At 42.2% G+C, this 22,396-nt stretch overlaps 1 protein-coding gene across 6 annotated transcripts in view; it reads right to left on the bottom strand.

Moving 5' to 3' along the window:
* DTNA (dystrobrevin alpha) overlaps positions 1–22,396 on the bottom strand; it is a 231,298-nt gene that overhangs the window by 116,502 nt on the left and 92,400 nt on the right. The window contains exon 1 of one of the 6 annotated variants that reach the window (XM_032124648.1): positions 14,302–14,430. The exons of the other annotated variants lie outside the window; for them this stretch is intronic. The gene's annotated coding sequence lies outside the window, so the exon portion shown is untranslated. Of the gene's footprint in view, positions 1–14,301; positions 14,431–22,396 lie in introns of those variants that run through there. 6 annotated transcript variants of the gene reach the window in all.

Here is a 22,396-nt window from a genome sequence, read left to right as displayed (position 1 = left end):
GTGGGTAATGCAGAAAGATGGGGAAACCCGTTGTGTACCACAAGGAGACCTAATCTTAGGTGAGAACGGTGTGTAGGTTTCACTGTGTATATATATATATATATGTATGTGTGTTTTAGAGTTTAAGAAGGTATTGATTTGGGATAATGTAGATGGTAATAGAATAAGGGGTGGATAATGTCCTGGGTTGCAGTGTACTCTATTACCATCCCCATCAGCTGTTAAAATCAGGTGGGGCAGTGTTTCCTTGCCTCCTCCCCCCAGACTATCTTTCTGTTAATTGCCCATCATTGTCCTGCCGCCTGACTCAGAGATAACTCCCTCCGGATTATCTTCTGTTAATGAGCCTAATCAACACTCTGCCTCATGACTTGTTACCCCATTGTGAGATGCTCCACCCAGAGGGAGGAACCAAGCATCCCAGCGTGGATATAAGCTGAGGCTGAACACCAGAGACACCGGCTTCCCACTGGATTTCCAGAGGACAGGAGCTACACAGCCACCATTGGACTTCCTGAGGAAGAGCAGACTGTTTTACTACAGGATCACTGCTTCAGAGGACTGCAGCCACCATTCTACCAGACTGCTACCACCACCCTGCCTAAACAGGGTGTCAGGTTGTACCTTGACTCTGTCACTTTGACAGTGTTTTCTTTTACCTTTTTTTTTTTTTTTTCCCCTTTTCTTTAATTGCCATTAAATTGTTATTCTGACTTAGTGCCTCCCACTGGTTTGTTTTCAAACTAGTACAGTGGTATAAAATAACATGTAGTAGAGTTTTATCAGCAGAGGCTCATCTTGCATTCCTCACTTGTAGATATGTTTTTTCCTCCTACATATTTCATAATTTAGTTTCTTAAACACAGAATGTTCAAAATAGACTATTTCAGAAGCCATACCCCACTCCCCCATTGCTCTTTCTGCCTTCACTATTACCTTTGTTTTGCCCCTTCTCACCCAAACCATCCATTTGCCTCTATTGACTTGTGATTCCTCAGAATTCCCCTGTGTTAGATCATGGAGTTGTGACGTCCAACAGCAGAGTGCTCAGTGACAGCTTATCCACTTTGCTTCCTGCCTTAGTCCTGTGGATGTTAAACAGAGAGCAAAGGAAGGGAGCAAACCATGCAGCTGGATTTTGGGCTTGTATCTCCCTTGTGTTAAAGAGATGCCAAAGGCTGACACATGAAAAATACAAAAAACTGGCAAACTCTCATTTTACCTGGGACTGAGATGACAGTAACAACCTATACACCAGTGAAGTGCACTAAAGACACAAGCTGACTGTGAGCAGTGTTAGAGCTGTTAGGAAGCAGCCCCTCCCTCAGAAAAAAGGGCTGGCAAAGCCTTCTGGCACAAGTGCCTCCTCAGGTGTTCTTCACCTGCTCCTAGAAGCGCTGGTGGGCAATATTTTTGGACTAAATTAGCTGGTATTTAACTGATGCAGGAAGGCTGACAACAGGTCCGGAAAATATTTTTCAAGCATTATCTGAAAAACTGATTTGAGCTCAAAAATTTCCAAGCCCCCCGAGAGACAAAAAGGTCATTCTGTCTTCTCAATCCATTGCTTATTGACTCAGGTTATCAGTTATCTCAACTGATTTCAGCTCTTCTAATACCTGCATTTCACTACAGATGCCCAGAGGCAAAGGGTACTTAGGAATTAGAGGTGTGAATTCATTTCCAGAGGCACTCAAACAGATTTAACAAAATCCATCGGGTAAATATTTAGCTGCAGGCTTGGTTTTAAGCAATCCTGTGAAAGTGTGTTTTACAACACGAATGGAAAAGGGGACTCAAAAGAGTCAGAGAGGCAGATTTTTCCCAGAAGCTTACAAATTTTTTTTAAATTTACCACTTTGCCACTCAGTCCTACCTTCAGAACAGCTAGCAAACACCTTTGCTGCAGAGTGTTGCAATATTTGGCAAAGGCATTTTGGTAGAGTCCCTTGCATACACCTCTTTATTCTGCAGTTGAGGAGAAGCACTGAAAGGATTTCCAGTGGCAATCTCCAGCACCAGGAGGTCTGTTTATATCAAGTGCCAGTCATTCCTCACCATTATCCTCGCTATTTAAGGCTGTACCCTCTAATGCACAGCACCACAGAGATTTGAGGGAGGTAGAAAAGCATTACAGGGTAGCACTTCCGTAGGTAGCATTTGTAGTTAGTCCGACGAGCTGGCTACACCAGCAGGGCTTCCCAAAGCAGAAGCCCCAAAGGGCCCATGAGAAACCAGGATGCCAGTCCTACTCCACATAGCAGAAACCCTGGAAGTCCTTCAAAAATGCAGTTTCTGATAGTCAGTCAGCCTGCAAAGGTTTTAACATAGCAGTCATGGACCTATAAATAACTCGGCAGCGTTCATAAGATCAAAATAATGAGGAGGGAAAGAAACAATACAGGACCCCTTCAAACTTTATCAAAAAACCAAGATCTTAGATGAAACTAATCATGTTAGCTATGTAAGGAACATACTCAAGGTTGAGACACAAATAACTAAACTTCATCGGATCATTTCAGAATGATCTGCTGAAATTGTTCTGACTGAAACAGTGTCATTTTCTTGAGGGGGACATTAGAAAATATTAAAAAGCTTGCAAGTTTTTAAGATTATATATTTATAAAACTATAAAAATACATACACATAAAAATGATAAACTAATGCACTTAAAAGAGTTGGAGAATCAACATTTTTAAGCCCCCGGAAGTTGTTGAATCTGTCAGCAACAGTTTGTAACATCAGCTGAATTCTTGAACACTGACAAAAACTCAGATACTGGAACAGTTTTAGGTAAGCTACTCTCAAGAAGAAGAATATTGAGCACCAAGTCCAATGCTTCACATGTGAATGCTTTCTGTTCACCTCTGAAATCTCAACAGATTTCATTTTCTACATACCTAGAAAAGCTAGGTACAAACATTTTTAAAGAATCAGCACCACATCCAACTTGAATATTGTATTTGCTAGGATCAAAATGACACATCATATAATCTTTGTCCTGACTGCTCAGTCCTTGACATGACAAAGGATTAGAAAAACAATGAATAGAGTACTCTCTCAAACGTCTAAAGGAAAGATGTTCCCATTCTCCTCAAGCACACCGAACAAACAGTGATCACATCTGCACACATTTTGTTACATCAGGATAAAAAAAAGTATTCACTTTGTATTTGTTTCCCTAGTTTTACAAACACTGACTGCAAAACAGGTAACACCTGAATGTTTATGGGATAGAAAACCTTTTAAAATTAAACTTTTTAAGCTTCCCACAGGCAACACCTACTCAGAAAATTCTTTTCTTTTATATTTCTATGCATGAAAAAGATTTCTATACACATTTTCTGTCCTTCCAAGCAAAATACAGCATCTGGACCATCTCTGACCTGGCAGAAAGGATTTTACTTGTGCCTGAAGTCACAAAGCATCAAACACATGTACATGCATCAATTTATGCTGATATTTATGGGGGAAAAGTACAGATTTGGAAAGAAAGGGACCTTAATGTATACTTTTCATCCTTTTTACAGGGTGACTTTAAAAAAGAAAAATGTCTTTTTTTCATTTTTTTTTCCCCTCCACAAACAATTCTCTTGTATTCCAGGCAGGTAATTACAGGGGAAAACTAAATGTTAGTTCTTTAAAAGAAAGGGTTTAGGTTTCTTCAGAAGCTGAGACAAAGTTTTGCCTGAATGATGAAGAGCAGGCACTTAGAGAGATCTGCATCTGACAGCTCCTAGCCAGACTTACCATGAGTCCTGGAGCAAAATATTGTGGTGAATTTCTCTTGTCTGGAACAAACACTATGAATTTTATTTTGAAATAGTGGCATCCTTGTACAACCCCTGCTTCTCCCTTGAAGATGTCCACTGTAAAATGCAATAGTACTTGCTCTATTCCTTGCAGGCCCCCAGGTAATCTCCCTCAGCATCAACACCTGGGACAAGACAGACGTGACACTGCTCCTCTAATTTCTGCCACAGAGACAAAGGGCAAAATTAACATCTCTCCATAGAAACAAACACTTCTAAAAGTCAGAAGCCATTTACTCTGAGTATTGCTATCGCTTAGCTTGCTGTAGACTTACTCCCTTGAGCTGATATTCAACACAAGCTGCTACAATATCCTTTCACAAACGCAGCCCGCACAGCGTCTTACGGAAAATGTCTTCTGCAGAACTCAAAGCCCCAGTAAACATGTCTAAAATCTCTCCCCTTCACAGTGGGCACTGAAGCCCGTTGAAATCTACCTGGAGTTTTTTGCTGCAGCCCTGTCAAGTGAAATACCCTCTTGCCTGTGGACTAAAAGGCACTGGCTGACGCTTGTAGCCATGCTTGGCCTGCACTGACTGATGTTTCTTCGCTGCTGGCATGCCAACTTTCCTACAGGTCGTGAACTTTAGAGTGGCTCTTCTCCAGCACGGTACATTTAGAGCAAAAAAAAGGGAATAGAAAGGGTGCATATGTCTGCAAGTGAAAAAAAATCTTCTCTATAAATACAGAGTTTAATCTCAGTTCCACTTAAATCAATGGAAAGGCTTTCAATTACTTCAATGACAGTGAAGTCAATTTTGCCAGGATTTTACCTATGTTTAATTTTAGCCATAACAGCTTGTGTTTTCAAAAGTAACCTGTGATTTAGGATACCTCTATTTCTAGGTATATTGTAAGATGGCCATTAGATGTCCACTTTCACAGAGGAAGAGTTCTCATTCTGTCCCAAAAGATCAAGCTGGGCAATGAGAAGAAACATCATCCTTTGAAAACAGTCTTGACTGTATGTTTGTTTATTTTGTAGTGTTGCAGTGTTAAAATTAGAATGCTGCAAGGTTAAATTGTAATGTGATCAGATTCAAAATCAAGGGGGAGTCAAGACAAAAGAACAGCAACATCAGGAATAACAACCATAAGAGATGAATGACGGCAATCAACAATGTCTTCTGCTCTTTAGTCACTGCGAGGTTCTCGATGAAAAAGGTGGCATTTGTTACAAACCACAGGATCTGGTTCATCCTGGAGTGGCAGATGTGAAACAGTCACTGATGGAGACTGTATACACCATTTAATCAGCTCATTTTTTCCACATCTTTATCCACTTTAGTAACTTTGGGTTTAAAATAATAAGCTATTTTTACAAAGATAGGGAAGTAACCTAATGACCTTGAGGTAGTAATTTCAGTCACTGATTCCAAGGAAAGTAATCTACCCCTCAGATGTCCAGAATTTTTGGCATGAAAAGTGTAACTAGCAAACAGTGAATACAAAAAAAAGAGGAAGACAAGACATAGAGTTTGCATGGGACACTCCCAGAAGAGAAAGTTTTAAAATATTGCCTCTTTATGCAATAAATCGAAGAAGGGAGGGGGAAGTTACTTTAAAATGTGGGCATAACAACTAAAACTCCTCTTTTTGGCCTGCAGGTGATTTTAGAGACCAGTCATGGTCTGTTCTGCCTCCAGCACACAAGTGGGACCTTTCTGTTTGCATCTGACCAGCCTAGTGGAAGGGAAGATGGATTAGCACTTTCTCAGGCAGAAGGTACTTAAAGCCCTGGTATTACTTCCCTAAAAGATCAGTTTCAGAAACTGGAATGAAGCTTCAGATTTTTACTATCCCATTCCAACAGGTACACCTGTGCAATATAAATGCCCTGGTTTGACAGTTAATTCAAGATCACAAACATCATTATGAAGACATATTCTCTCATGTGGTAGCACTCAATTTAAAAAACATCACGTATTTTATTTCTGTTAGAAATTACAATTTACACTTTAAAGTTCAGGTTTATGGACAGGGCGATAGCATTTCAGCTAAACAGAAAATGTAATACTTTTTTTTTACAAACTGGTGAGATCATTGCATTGTTGTCCTTATGCTATTTACAACTTTTTATTATCCTGGTTTTGGTCAGAATTCAAAATACAGTTATGTGGACTTAGTAAAAGGGAGCAAAAGCACTTTCTGCTCCTTGTCTCACTGTTTTCAGATCTGTAGCTGTTCTCTACATTGTCAAGCCAAACCCCAAACCAATGAAAATTTTCTGAACTAATTGCACTGGTGGACTGCTGAAAAAACTTATTTACTAGGCTTTAGAAAGATAAATGGGAAAAGAATGGCCTGGCTACGTTCTGAGTTGGCTTTCTGGAAGGATTTCTTTGAACTTCACCCAAAACTTAAGGGCCTGGGATGTTCTCCCATTCAAAATATATTTCTGAACCACAAGAGCTATTTCTGCACCTACCTGATACATTCTCTGCCTCACAAAGAAAGGACTCCTACAATTTCAGTAGTTTAAAATCACATCTCTCTCTCCATGCAGCTCAGTTAAATGTGCTGAGTCCCTTGTTTAACTGAGAGCAAGCAGAGAGCAGGCTGGAAAAAAAGCCCTGCAAAGAACACGCTTCGCTGTTAGTCATATGCAGTCCACATGTGTGGTTACAATCCCTCCTGCAAGGCAGATCCCCCAGGCCTGCAACCTCCCAGACCCACAGCAAGACTAAGCTGGTGATACTCCAGCTCACAGGAATCTGCCTCATTCCTTCTCCCAACTGGGTGAGCTTGATGGTTTGATGGCACAAAGTTTCCTGTTGCACCCAGCTCTGTTTGCTTTAAAACCATTAGAAGGTCCCTTGTGCCAGAATAATTACACTTAGGCTCTTAAAAACCAAAACCTGACCCAAAATGAATAATTATTTAATTCTTCTTTTAGTCTTTTAGGTTATTTATATGATTTACAGAATTTTACACTACCAACTCGGAAAAAAAACCCTACTAATGGCTAGCTTAAAACCTACTCCTTTAGATTCTAATCATGATTCGGGATTGCTCCATTTTCCTGCATTTAATGTATCACTGTAATAAATTCACTCTGTAAAGGAGACTCAGCATTGAGGTGCAGCAACAACATGAAAAAGATGGCATGGCAGGAGCTGGTTTCATAACCTTACACACGATGCAGCTGTAAGAACAGGTTTCTTCTTTCACAAGCAGGCAATGCCCTGTCTCTGTGCTCACAATCACCCATCATCACCTTCTGTCATTCACCCACAGATTCTCCTTTCCAAAGATCATTGTTAAGTGTTCAAGGTGCAGACATCACCATTGTTCCCCTGTAACACATTATCTTGGCAGTTAGGGAAGGGATTTCCAAGTTTCCAGTACAAAAGCACTTAAAGGCACTTCAGAAATAAGATGGGAGAGAAGGGAGTGACAATGCAGACAAGGGAAGGCAGAGGGGATACCAGAGGAGAAAGGAAATACAAGGAACGTGCAGCCTGGAAGCTAAGGGGTTCCTATCAGTGCCCTTCAGATTAAGATATGGGAAGTATTTTCAAAGCCCACTGAAGACACTGAATTGTACTTTTGCACACAGAGTTGTCAGAGGTCAACAGCTACATTTCTAACAGGGAACAAACCCAGTGGGCTTGTGGAATAAAACAAGAACAGGTATTTTTGGTCAGCCTCCTGATGAAGAGCGCATCAGTTTGAAGCAGTGCACCAGAGAAGCTTTTGGGCACCTGCTGGACGGCTGCTGACGTGGGAGCTGTGTGTGCACTGCTCAGGAAACAACGAATGGCTGACAGGAAATGATCAAAATCAAACAGCAACTCTTTGCTTAGAGGCCAAAGGACTAGGCTTTGTTTCTCAAGCCACAGGAAGCAGCACATTTAAGATGCTCAGGACTGATGCAGTTAGTTACAGGGTAGGATAATATTCTTTGAAGATTCCTATGGCCACACTTCCAGCAAAACAGGAGGCATATCCTGACCTTTGTATCCACATCATTGCCCAAGACTACCAACTGTCTTCCATCCTGCAGTCCTGCTAAGATGTATAAACTCACAAAATCATGTACTGAGATGAAAGCCCCTTTCCCACGTGTTACAAGCTGGTGTTTTTGGTATAATACTGTCCCAGTACATCCACCTGTAAAACTTGGACCGATGCTGTAAGGAGAAAATTACCTAGGCAGATGTGAAGAGAAGTTTGAGTGCCATAAAGCCAATGAAGTCTAACTGGATACTTGCTAAAGATTAAAAATTACCACAGTTTCAAGAGCTCAGTGCTTAAGTGCATTCCCTAAAGCCTCATGATGGAAATCCTCTCAGGAAACTAATACAGGGGATGAAGCAGAATTTAAAATAGTCCATCTATTAGACATTGGGTGGGAAGGAATCCATTTCTGTTGCTATTTAGGGCCATAACATTTCTTTGAGTAGAAAATCACACAATACCATTTTTGTTAAGCTTAGATGTATTCAAACATAAACTTCTTTAAAAGAATCCAATTAAAGCACTTTTTCATGTTTAAACATATTCCAAATAATGTGTTACTCCTTGTTGCAGCACTTGTTCTGTCTAAAAACCACATTTGTATTCATACAGATGAAGTCTGACCAGTTAAATTTTGGTGTTACTACTCCTGTTGAAGTTGCCCCCTAGACTGGGAATACAGTTTGACCGTGCTATTAAATTAGGCACCCTAGGAAAGCCAACTAACTGAAATATGGTTTCTTCCAGGAAATCCGGAAAGGATCACATTTTCCCTTTCCTGCAGTTCCTGACTCCTCTCCAATTAGGGAAAAGAAAAGCAGACAGATTTCTCTAACAACTCTTCCTCATGAGGATCTCGATGATCAATCTCAAAAACTCCACAGGGAAGACAAGAGAATCATATGGTTATCTCCTGTCAGGCAGAAGATCTTACCAGTGTTTCCTGCCTCAAGAGTTAGTACCACGTAAGCTCTTTCTCTTGATACCTTTGAGGACTTCAGTGTGCTCATAAATCCTAAAGAACCATAAAAGAAACTGGGACTGATAGGAAATCATAAAAGAATTGATGTTTAGCTACAGAAGAACATTCCTTGTTTTGGAAATACACTCTTACAGACTGCTGTTTTTAAGGGTTATTAGTGGGTATTTACCTTTTGAACACAAGTACATTTACTTTTGTGTTTGTGGAAACAGATGCACAACTTTTTTTGGTCTTGGTTCTGTAAATATTCAATTAAGCTAATAAACATTTAAACTGAAACAAATTAACTGTGCCGGTGCAATATTTCCGTTTCAATTAACCTTTTAATTTAAATGTTCATCTGCCTACTTTCAATATAATTTAAGGCTGGTAAAAATCCAGGAAATCTTTAACATAAGTGAAAGATAGCCTGACTGGAATGATAATAAATCCTTAGGTAAGATGTCAGCAATGATTTTCCGGGCAAATTGACAATAAAGAACGGTGATGCATTTATGAAGCCCAGGGGTTACGAAAATGAAAAAAACCCCAACCCTTTTTTTTGTCTTGCTCTGCTAACTTCAGCAGAATTAACAGTCAAGATGTTCCTAGTTTTCCAGTATTAGCATTCCTCAGTGCACCCTCAGCTTCAGCGCTGTTGTCAAAGGGTGCTTGAAAGTCTAATCTGCCTCTTTCCATTCTAAGAAGCACTCCACACAAAAATACTCCTAACTAGAGACAGCCAACAGGCTTTTAGTCCCCACCTCGTGACACAAACGTGTGAGAAGGAACATTCCTAATTACAGTTAGTAGGTGGGTGGGTGGCACAGTGCCTCTCAGCCCTGCAAATCCAGCTGCTTTCAGTCCAGGCTCGGCTGCGGCTCTCAGTGAGGCTGGGATGGTTGGCCTCAGAAGCAACCAGAGCTGCTTCAGCATCTCAGAGGAACAGCACACAGCTTGACACCATTAACAGACTACCTGCCCAGCAAAAGGAAGGGAGACTTGCAGTTAGCAAGCCAACTCTCCTTGACCCAATCTGACAGCACTTCTTAGGTCACTTATCTTTAATAAAAGAGCTCACGACATTTCATCTTTTCATCAGTCGTCTTTCTTTCTGGAAATCATGCAAAACGAAGTAATTCAACCCAATAATTTGTGTCTAATGACAAACATGAATTACTTTAAGTGTGTCTGCATGTGCACTTGTGCATATATGCACACTCAAAAGCAAGTATTTGAGGCTTGGGCTACATGGGACAGGCAGGGAGGGAGGGAGGTGTCTTGTCATAGATTAATTAATTAGTATAGCCTGAAGTTGATGGAGGAGGTGATAGAATCACAGAGAAGAGCTTTTCCTTAGCTCAGCATCTGGATAGGAGCTTTAGTCTTTGATGTTTAGAGCCACAGACTATCTCAGCACAGGTTTATTGGGGGACAAATCTGTGGGAAGAAGCTGTGCTCCCTTTCAACTCAAAGACCTAACATCTCTGAGACTCACCAGAGGCCCTGAGTTTCTGGCTAAAGGAGCTGATTTTCTTCTTTCATAGGAAGTTAATTCCTTACTGAAAATAATCATTTGCACATATTCCCAAATGCATCTTTAAGTTTTAGGGTGTCTGCACTATATGCTCACCTTAAAGAGCTTTTCTTTTGGCTGTACCTCTACTACTCCATCAGGATAAGAGAATTTCAGGGTGTCACAGCATTTGGCATTTTTTCCTTAAGAGGCTGTAATACTGGAAACAGGAGGCTGAACAGACTCTTTTGCTCTGCAAAAGAACAAAGAAGTTTTCCACGGTTCACAGCTGCAGAAAACAACATGCAACAAGCCTGAAAGCAAGGGAGCTCTAGCATCTCATGACTGCTCTGTAGCATAGACTCGTGATCTGTGAGCACCTGGGACTTGGCAATACTGAAAGCAAGCTCCTCAGAGAAAGAATTACAGGAAGTCTGACCACAGATAAATGTGGCCAAATGGCAGCTTTACATCTGTCCTTGAGGCATTAATATACAAGCCTCCTTTCCTTGCTTAGAGGCCACAGCAGTCCTGGACCAGAGCTTCTTTTTCTACAAGTTGTGAATGTGTTTGACCTGTTTCAGCACATACTTAAAGCTGAAATGGGTGAAGCCAGCCCAACAGACATTGGAGATAAACATCCTGATGCCACAAGCTCTTGTGCTCTAGGAAGAACTGAATCAACTTCTCCCAGGATGATTTCACAGCCAGCTTTCTTCCAAAGAGAACAGTTTTCTTTAATTTTCCATGTTGAATGCTTTAAGTGGCTGGACCTCTTGGAAATAACTGTTCCTGAGAGCACAGTTCCTGCATGTGAAGAAGACACTCTGGACTGCTGCCAATGCCCACTCGGCCCTGGAGATGTTAGCCCTCCCTTTGGAAACGCTTTTGTTCATTTTGATTGAGCCAGATGAACATTCGGATGTGGAGCCCAAGCTCCTGGAGTTAGCATCTGCTACTGTAATCATCCTTGTACATATTTATCCCTAGAAAAATATCACAGCCATCTGATGGTTGAGTGAGGGATTGGCCTGCTCCTACTGGTGCACATATTCCTATATCAATTAGTCACTGCAAGTTGTTCCATATTGGAATTTTGCCTACGTTACTATTTGCATACAAGGCATATACACATCATATCACGTAGCCTTGCAATTTGGTGTCTGTTTTGATTCCTACTAATCAAGATTCCAGATTTCTTTCTTCTCAGAGGCTGACACACAGTCATGTCAGTTCAATGGATTAATTTTTTTCTTTCCAGTCAAGTCACTTAGGTACTTCTGCTGTTTTCCACAAATTCAAATCTAGTAAAAAGATTATCATATCAATAAATTGTGTGATTTAATCTGTAGGAGTGGGCAGATGAGATCGCCCTTGCAAATTTGTTGACATTATTAATGAGTTACAGTTTTAATGCTGAATAAAATCTGCATTGCAAAACTGTGCAGTAAATTTATTCTCATGGCACAGTAGTGCATTTTAGCAGTCTTCCATGACTTTCTCAGCTGGTTCAGGTACAAGAGGCACCCATAAACTAAAGAATTATTGTTTGTTTTACTGCACCTTTCAGAGGTTTCAGCTAGCAGCACGTATTATTTGTTTTGAAGGTTTTAAAAAAGATTCAGAGGGGTTAATGAGACAGTAGAAAGTAAGAGGAACAAAAGTCCAAGGGGGAAGGTTCATATGTACTCACAGATCCTATAAATAAATAAAATGTGATATTTGAAAACATGCTATTCTTCACCAAACCATGATCAGGATTATAATCTTAAAGAACATCTGTAGAGTCTAATATGGTCATAGAAAAAACCCAGGCAATGGAATGCTATTTGGTGAAGGAAGCCACCTTTTACTGACAGTGCTCATACTCCTTCTGTTCACCATGCTTCATCAAGAATATGATTTTTGATACCCAGACATCCATAATCTCTTACCTTTTTGCTAGTCTAGCAAAGATGACTAGCTGGACACTCTCCCCAAAGTTGTTTTGCTCAATAATGCAGCCTTTAACTGATACTCTCACTTCCTTTTCTCCCCTCCTTGTGATAAACTATTACATCTGTGATTCCAAACACAAATGGAGAGTGGCAGTACTCAGTAAGAAGGAACTCTGTTTCCTTTCATCTAGATTCCTTAATTTTTTAATTCCCTGGACAAACTCACTCCTAGTGCATCTCTGTAACAGCTAGACAGTGTGTTAGTGATACTATGCTATGAATCACTTGCATCCCTGGTGCCTTACACTTGGGCCACAATGAATGGGTTGTATTAGTGAAAGAGCTCCTGGGTGTTTGAATTAGGTTCCTCATTCACCCAATCAAACAAGGGTCCCTAAATCTAGACAGATTAAGCTCCATTGATTGCTTAAATAATTTGACCTGGACTCCCTTGCTCTGCTTGAAGTGGTGGAATCAGAGCTAAATCACTGTCACTGTCCTACTTCGCTTGAGTTTTCCCTTGTACAGCTAATCTTCCCCTTCAAAGACTTCCACCCTTTCTAAATACTCATTTTCAAGAACCCCTACTCAACTTCTTGCAAACCTGTCTCATTCTGGGATCAGCGATCCTTAATGGACTGCACGTTTATATGGTTTTTTATTTCACAAATTCTCTCCTGTGAGCTGACAGGCAGAGTGGCTGCTTCTTCCACTCTGTTGAAGTCACCTCATTACAGCCAGGGGAGCCTCACTCAACCCTGAGCTGTGACTGCACAGTTCCCACAGTGCGGCACAAAGCACACTTGCTCTGTGCTGTGGGAAAGCTGCCTACCACTCAAGGTTTGGCTCAGTTATACCCCAACTCAGACTGTCCCTTCTTGCCACTGAAAGGGGTGAGTAAAGGGAAGGTCTGGCCTTTGCAACATCCCTCACTTTGCACAGGAATGCTTCCAGTCTGCCAATAGTGGCAATGAGCGCTTTGAACTCTGGACCACCAGGGCTATAAATGTATCTGGAGAAACAGAAGGGTTGCTTGAAATCTTTTACTTAGGGCAGTGGAGGAAAACTGCACATTTCAACACTCTTGATACGTTGCCCTACGTTAAAGTAGTGGTAAGTGGTAAGAAAGAAATATGTTCTAAGTTGTAGATAATAGAAAAGCATTCAAAATGTTGGTAACCCTTCATGGGAAGCAGGAAAAGTACTAAACCATCTAACTTGAATTTCAGGAAGGTTCACCATCTTCTCCACTACCGTTTTGGTCCCTCAGTTTTTCCCCTTCTAAAGTACTGTTGTCTTCCTCCACCTAAAGGATGCCACTTGAAAACCTGACACATTTAACCTAGTGATGAGTAAAAGCAAAAGAAAAGGTGCATAAAGAACATGGGGGAGTAAATAGTTTTTTGAGTTTGACATGGGTCTGAATAAACATAGAAGTTCAAGGCTGACATTAATTATTTCTCTTTACCTGGGTGGATGAATGGTTAACAGGGTAAAACCCACAATAACCTGTGGCACTGTTTCCACTTTCATGTCTTTACAGGTGCACTAATGTTTGTTTAACTGCATTAACAACACTGCTAGGTTTAAGGAGGCAGCAGAAAACCCGAAGGAGTAAATTACATGAAAATTCATTTCCAAGAAGACTCAGGCACCCTGATGAAGCAGATTGGGAGGGAGAGAGGAAGAAATGTTAATAAATGCTAAAGGGAGTAGATAATTTGAAAGTACTGATAATAAAAATCACTAAGTAGATAATGCCCTAAATTCTGACTGACAACAGAGATGTTCTGAACCACTGTGCAGACAGTAACAAAACCAAAACTTGTTCAACATCTTCAAGTGAAACTGAAACAACAAAAAACCCCTTATATATACTTTTTGCATTGATTTGAGGACAATCACCTCCTAATCTGTAAGACTGGCCTCTCTGCAGTAGAAGAGTCCCTCTAACAGTTTCAACCATTGCCAATGTTTTCACATTGTCACATTAGCAAAGCCACTTTAAAAAAAACCCCAACACTTGGAAAAGCTACGAGAAAACTCTCTGGAAAATTGAGCTGCCACACAGAGAAGGGTTAAGATCTCAGGTTAATCGATGCAGCTGTACCTTACCTGGTTCTGCAGTTTAACACCTCCACACGCCTCTACCTTCCGCTGTGCACAGCATGTGCTGGGAGCTGGAGCATTTGACCTTCCCCAGCTCTCCACCAGAAACTCCAGTGCAACCTTTACCTTCAGCAAGGAGCTGTGTTCCTTCTCCCCCTCGTGTTCTGCGCAGAGCAATCTAATACACCTCATCATGTGGTGTGTTGCTATAGCAGCAATGAATCCAGCTGCTGCAACACAAAAGACTGACAAAAAGTTGGGTTTTTTTCCTGTCCACCCACCCGGTAAAAGTCAGGGTTGTTTTCTTGTGCAGCAAATCTAACCCAGATAGACTCATGTCACCTGTGAGAGCTAAGTAGCGGCGAAGTCTCAAAAGAGAGACACAAACTATAGGTTTTGCTTTGGGGGACGACTTGGGGTTTATTTTTAAGAAAACAAATGAGTCAATAGTATGAAATCAACACCCCTTAAACAGATAATCACTATTTTTCTGCTCCTGCCATTCACTGGTTTCAAAATTTAGGTCCTTATCTCCATAGGAATTGCAATCACAAAATCATGCTCAGCAGTCAGAAATGCAGTGGTAATACAGGTACAGATACAGAGCCAGTACAGGTGACAAACACCAGATTTACACCTTCAGAAACAAAGAAACCATGCACTTCCACTATTGTGGTCTGGGAAAAAAGGTTTACGAAATTGTTTGCTTGTGGAACAGAAAATAATTTCTCTGTAAAGTACTAAATAATCATTATTAATAGTGCCCTACTAGAATAAGAGCGAGGACTAACCACAGCAGAGCCTTTTGAGTTAAACATTGATGCTGTACAGCTTCAAATGTATTCTTGCACTACTGAGACATCTTAGTAATACCATTCAAAGTCTGCCTTGGGAAGTGTACTAGAATACATGAATTATCACCTCTAAGGTCCCAGTCTTGTAACTGCATCTTTGAGAACAAATTCTTCCTGCAAAGCAAGGCCAAATTTTTCCTCCAGCAGTTTCAGCACAGAAAAGGACAGAACACGCAACGTAGCCAAGGCTTTCACCCGCAGAAAGCTTCTGCAAGAGCAGAGACTGAAGTGGCAGCAACCTGGTATCTGCCATATGAACTGCGCCTTGCTTTCCTGAAGTGGTCCTAATGAGGTTTTCCCAGGAACCTGCCTTCCCCGAAATGTGCTAGGCATTTAGAGTAGTCCAAACTGCTTCTCATTTTCAAGATTAAAATCCTGTTCAAGGTGTGAAAGATACTGTTGCTCCAGGAGTGCCTGAATTAAGAATGTAGTTCAGCAACTACATCATCAAAAAGTCTACTTTTCTATTTAGTTCTCCATTTATCTGAGCATAATGGAAGATGTAGAAAAAACCAGCTACTGCAATCACGGACCTCAACCCACTACGTTAGAGTCCAAAATAAAAATAAAAATAAACCCCTAATTACTAATTCATTCTCTTTTACTGCTTTATAAGTAGAGTCAAACTCTATCCAAGTTAATTCATAGTATTTTTACCCTATTTTCATACAAGGCTTGCCAAAGCTGTTTGTGGAATCTGCATCTTGCTGTATCTGTCAGCAAAAGCTGGCTTTGGAATTCACAGATCTCCAGTTTTGAAGATGCTCAAAGCTGCAGTTGTTCTAAGAGATCGCTGAAGATGGAAAACAGCCATGGAGGCTCCTGGAAGTGTCACCTTACTCTGCCTTCAAACAGGTATTTACTTATTGATTCACTTTTAAAATTCTGTCTGGCACTCTGGATACAGGGTCGAAACACATGGTGCAAGAGGATTCTCCACAGAATAATCTCTACAATTACTCAGTGCCATCCTCTTGTTAATACACAGTGAATTTTCTTCCCCTGATGCTGACTATCAGAACAGATAGGCCATAAAGCACAGCCTGAAGTTGAATAATGTGTCTGAGTTTCAACTGCTACACAGTTGTTTGCAAGCTCTGTGTTAAGTACTTCACACACAAACAATTGCAAAAAAGCCCCAAAAGCTAAAAGGCAAGCAAACCTTCTATGCACATCTCTTAATATTACAGTCTGTCTTGAGTACTGTTAGTGGCTTCACTCAAATTCTGTACAGAGTAAAAAAGTGAAAAAGAAAACCTACTGAGGGAGTCTAATGGACTATTAAACAACATCACCTGTTATAAAAGAAATGAACACAGCCTTTTGAAGAGCAATATCCCTCAGTATGAACCATCAGTACGATCCAGGTCAGGCAGCTGAAGCTGCAGGCTGGAGCCCCAGCAGAAGTCCCCCCCACCCTGTGACCAGAGGGCTTTCCCACTCAACAGAACTTGCGGTCGTACAGCACCTGCTCACTGTTTACAGAAGGGCTGACAACACATAGATTAACAGAGCCATAATTTCAATAATTCATGTCTGCTCTGATGTCCCAAGGCCAAAAGCAAGCTCCTGTGTCACTCATGATTTCACACTTTCACAGTTTTTATCTTTCCTGCTGTGTTCCAGCTCTCCTTCATCCCACGGATTTGTAAAAAACTTCAGGGGACCTGCAGGAAAATCCAGACAGTTTTAGAAATTGTGCCTGTCAGTAATGGAAGACAGCCCTGAACTCTACAGGTTTTTTTAAACACAGGTAGACACCTGGAATGCGCTAAGAAAGGTGGAAACCAGCTTCCAGATGGCAGTTACTTTTGTACGGAAAGAGTCGGGCACGGCTTGAAGCATCATCGCGTGCTTACTGTTCTGGAACAGAGTCAGTTAATAACTACCTGGGAAATGCAACAGGAGAAGGAGCCAATGTCAAATGTACTCACAGGAAGGTTACTCTGCCTTTCTTTAAACACCTGTTGGGCAGGGACTGCCTGACAGAGATGGCATCAAGCACATATGTGCTTCTAAGACGAATGGCTATTTTCCCATCAATGTATATTCTCATCAGAAATGCTACTGAACCTTCTAGAGGGCTCTGTTCCTACTGCCATAGGGTAACTGATCCTCTCACACAATACTCAAGCCATACAAAATAAAGGTAAAACTTGGCTCCTGTGAGTGCTGACTCCCTCTGGATGAACTCAGCCCGCAGCAGACTTGCCAAGACTTGACTCTCCCTTTTAAAAGGCAGTGTGGGATGGGATAATGGCACTGCTCCGGCACTTCCAAAGCCAAGCAGGACATGGCACAGGGAATCACATCTCACTGCCCCACTTGCCCAACAGACAGCATGACTTCCTTCACAGCATCCCTACCCAGGCATCAGGCAGCTGCTTGGGTCAACGAGGAGAAAAAGCCTCCCCAGTGCTGCCCAAAGGGCTGAAAGCTGGGCTGCAACCCCAGGAGATTGCGAGACACTAAAAGGAAACAACCTGTGGTTGGGTCTGTTTGCTGTCAGATTTCTGAGCCAGAGATAATCACAGTTTTAGGCTTTCCTTTATATAAAGACCAGTGCCCAGACTTCTTTCCACATTTAACTGCTTTCACAAGGAGCGAGGACCATTAAGTCCCATTGATCCAAGATGCATCCTGGCTGAGCCAATCTCTGTGTCTCGGCAGAGCTGCTGGGCACGGTGCAAGGGCACCCAGCTGGCTCCTGAGGAGTGTCAAAATGCTGTGCCAGCTCTGGTTCACAGCCTGCCATGCTGGACGCAGGCAACTCTTGCAGTCACTTGGAAGTCACCACCAGATGATCCTGAGGGACCTAGGCTCTGCAGGCCCCAACAGCACGGATCCAGCATGGCTTTCCAGTGCCCCGAGCCCCATGCAAGCCACTGCACAGGAGGGCAGGGACAGCCAGAGGGCACAGCCGTGGCTGCACCAGTGCTAACAAGCCCAAGTCCGGGCTCAAGCTTAGCCGGCTGCCCTTCTCAAATCAAAACGCCTCAGGCCACAGTGGTGGGAATACAACGCAGAGTCCTCTCTGCGGCTGAGCTGCTTCATGACACTGCAACTATTTTGTTCCAGTTCCAGCATGGCTGGGAAGGCGAACAGCAGAGACAGGAGAGAGCAGCCTGGGTTTGGCACAGGAGAGACCTTGCACTGAGGCAGGCAGAGTTTGTGTTACAAAACTGCGCCCTTATCTCGTAATAGCTGAAAAAAGGTTGTGACAACTGAAGTCTTTACAGCTCCTCCTTCCCCCTATTCCCTCCTCCCTGAGGATATAACTACCTGGTAGCTGGCAGTGCATGCCACTGAAAGCCAAACAAACACTCAAGCCCTATCGTGCAAGAACCTGCAGTGTCCCAAAAAATGATTTCGATTATTTGATGAGTGGGATTTCTTACACAGTGTGTGCCTCTGGTTGAGATTAAATTCTGAATGCAAAATAAAGCACTTTAAGCAAAATGGGTCAGAATGAAAAGAACCCTTTGAAGCCTGGGCTCAGTCTTGCTTTTTGCCTACGAGTGATGGACCCCTGGGGTGGCTGGGAAGACAGGTGTGCCATCCAGGGATGCTGCCACACCAAGCCAAATGAGTAACCCTACCTTGGCAGAGAGCAAGTACAGTAACCCTGCCTGCACACACCTCCATGGATGCCTGCAAGGAGCCTGCCAGCTTCTCAGCTGGCTCCTACAGGATTGCTGAACAACTGAGAAAATCCAGATACATGGGCAGGGGAAGAGAAAAAGAGAGGAAGAAAGCAAGCAAGCAAGGAAGATATACATAATTTCCAGGGTATTTTTCACCATTCTTACCTCTTCCCCAAGAGTGCCTATGAACAGCCTAGGAACTGAAGGGGTTGACCTGTGTTCCCCATGCTGCTACAGGCAGCACACTCTTTCCAACACAGGACTGGTCTGTGCAATGTCCTTGTTAATTACTGGTGGGCCACTTGGAATTTTTGCTCACTATTCTGAATCATTTCTGTATTTCTCCTTCCTGGGGAGAACTCACCAGCCACCACAAAACAGTGTCAAATATTTGCCATCCATGTTAGGACTTTGTCAAGTCAGGCTTTGCATTTCTCTCTCTCTCAGGTGCTTGACATATTCCTTGCCTCGTCCTGCTGCCCTTCCAGAGAATGGTTACTATGGCACTGAATACAAGGCCAGTGATGCTGTATGAAGCAGCACTGTAACACTGGCAGGAACAAATGTTTGAAGACTGGACTACAACTCTACAGCAGAGTGACAGCTTGAGCACTTCCAAAGCAATGGAGCAAACATGCAAACACAAGGGGCCAGGGAGCAGTTTGATAAAAGAGCCTTTTTCTAATGGTTCTCAAAAGGAAGCATTTAAAAAAACATCCACAAATAAACTGGCAATTAGGTTCCCTACTACCACGGTTGCTTCTACACTCCTGCAGAGACGGTTTTACATGAAACACATTTCTTCATTTATATTTTAACATACTTCTGCAAAGGCAATAGCTCAAACTGCCTCAAAAACCATCGGGGCTAAAATAGCCCAGCCACCGGCCCCGGGCCACTCACCCAGAAGGAATGGGGCTCCTGCCAGTCCTGCCCAGACCTCCTGCTCTCTCCTCCCCCACCACTGCCCACCCACCCAGCACCTCATTCCCACCTCCCAAGCAGCTTAGGTGTGAAATGTGTGCTGGGGGCACACATGCTGTAATTGGCATGCAGGCATGGCCTAAGGCAGATGCCTTTTTTTTACATTGGGCAGACAATTTTAAAAGAGTGCATGCAAGGTCTCTTTCAGCAGTTCAATGACAAATCACCTTTAAGATATACACAGACATAAGCAATGGACAAGGTGAAGGCAGCAGACAGCCTGAATTTGCATATATTCTATTTTAAGAATCTAACATGAATGACCTGAACTGCCCATGTAGAGACATCTGCCTCTCTACATTGAAGTCACTGGAATTGCTGCTCCTAACGCTGTTGTCTGAAATGCATCCAAGTTGGATGCTTAAAGCAGATGGTATCAGTACATCTCCTAAGGTTCTGCTCTAAGCAGACAAACCCTAACCTCTTTTCAAATGAACAAAATAAATTATAGGAGTGCAGACCTAAAATCCAGGTGATCCAGGGGCTGGAGGGATCCTCTGCAGAATCCCCTTATGCCAGAGTGGTTATACCTGCTGAGAGAATAGCGATGAGGGCTTCTGCCTAAAGCTCTAGGTCACTTCATCCGTTTATTTGCCTTTACCTCACCTAACCAGCACAAACTGAAGAAGGTCAACCCAGTATAGAAAAGCAAACCTTGTGGGCAAAATGGAGGCCAGCCAAGGAGGTGGGTGGAAGTCAGGAAGTGCCACCCTTCCCTCTGAGTCGGTGCTTGTGCCAGGAGTGGATGGTGAGTGTCAGCGGATGTTCTCAGAAGCAGGGCTTTTAGACAAGGAGCTGAGCAATATTTCTGATCATCTATCATTATGAATCATGCAGTTCTTCTCTATAATATTCTGCCCAGCAGTACTGGCCAGATTATGTTATCAGTAGATAATTTTGATTGCTAAAGTTTCTTCAGCAGTTGCAGTCAGGCAAAGCACTCCTCCTTGCTTTCTGATCCTAGATCCAGGTTCCTCTGATAGGAATGGGTATTAAGATTCCTGCAAATACAATGCTTTATACAGTCTCCCAGAACATTTAATTCCTATGATTATTAAGGATATATTTACACACTGCCATTATCCAATTTTGTGTGGTTTTGTTATCGTTTGAGGGGGGGGTTTTTTGCCTACATCTGTCACAAAATATAGAAATTCTGCCTTTTAAGAGATCTAAGGACTTCCTTTTCTCAGCTTAGCATAAACTATACATGGTGATGTTTGCCTCTGTAGATATGTGGTAGGAATCCTGTTAGCATTTATGTATGCCTCCCTAGATACTTATTCCATGCTTTAATTAACCCTAGGATTTGAGTCTTTCATGAGAAAATTATCAAGTAGGGCCACTGTAGTGTGATTTAACCACTCAGCCAGAGGGAGACAAGGATATTTTATTTTCAAAATGACAAAGGATATGCCAACAACCTTTTAAGTACAGTAGTTCACTGGCAGTTATAGCACCATGATAAAACCAAAGTCACTGAAGACAGCACCATGACATTAGTAGCTGAAAAGCTAAAATGGATATGGCATGTCTGGTCTGCTTTGTTTTACCTAGTTTAAGGGTATCAAGGGAAGTGTGCCATATATATCTGACAGACTGCTTTTATAACCACAACCTGGCATTTTATATTTACAGCTTGGCACGTACTATGAGGGAAACTGATGTGCAACACTCATCCGGTCCCTCAACTGAGATAAACATTAAGCTGCCACAGATTTTAGAACAGCTAAGCATCTCTATTTGAGAGCAATTGTACAGTCTGGCAGGTAGAGTGGGACTGCAGCAAAGAGGCCACCACCTAAATGAGACCTCAGGACCACCCCTAATTTCCCTCGCCTGTCCCAGGGCCTGGGGGCAGAAGAAGCAGAACCCATCTCTGTGGGGCTCCTGCTGCTAATCCACGGCTGTAAGCTCCAGTGGCCAGCTGACTGTGTGCTTAGGAGGGGTTTAGGCTACCTGAAACACCACTGAACAGATAATGCACACTTCACCATCTGGAGCTTTCCTCCTCAGCCACAAATGCCAGAAACCTTATTTCAAAGAAAAGAAAAAACCCATACATTTCTCGTCCATATGCTACTGGGACCTGACTGCCTCTCTGAGGCTGAACCTGGCTACAGGTCGGGTCTGCAGGTCTCCAGAAGACAGGGGAAGAACCAGACTCAGCTGATAGGTGAAGTAAACAGTGTCCAACACCATGGCAACGAGAACAAATTCCTATCTATCTGCTTTCATACATGTTCTCTCAAGCTTGCTGTTGTGTTCCTGTGCTGCCAGGCAGCATGAGCATTCTGCTGTGGGGCTGCAACAGCATGCCTCCCTCAATGCTATGAAAGTTATTTTGCCCTCAAGCAACAGAAACCCGAACAAAATTTTGTTTGACAAGGCTTCTCACTAAAAAAAGAACCATAGTATTTAACACGAACAGTCCTTAAAAGATACAATCAACTTTTTTTTTTTTAAATAATCACATCTTCAACTTTCAAATATGCTATTATTACACAGTATGTAAAATGACTTCAAATAAAACAATTCTGTAAGTAAGTGTACTTTTATTTCCTTTTGTTTGCTTTACATCTTGAACAGCACTTCTGTTTGTGCAGCTTTTAATATAAA

The sequence above is a fragment of the Corvus moneduloides genome, chromosome 1, assembly GCF_009650955.1.
Source record: "Corvus moneduloides isolate bCorMon1 chromosome 1, bCorMon1.pri, whole genome shotgun sequence".
Lineage (NCBI taxonomy): Eukaryota > Metazoa > Chordata > Aves > Passeriformes > Corvidae > Corvus > Corvus moneduloides.
This window is presented reverse-complemented; position numbering and strand designations above follow the sequence as displayed.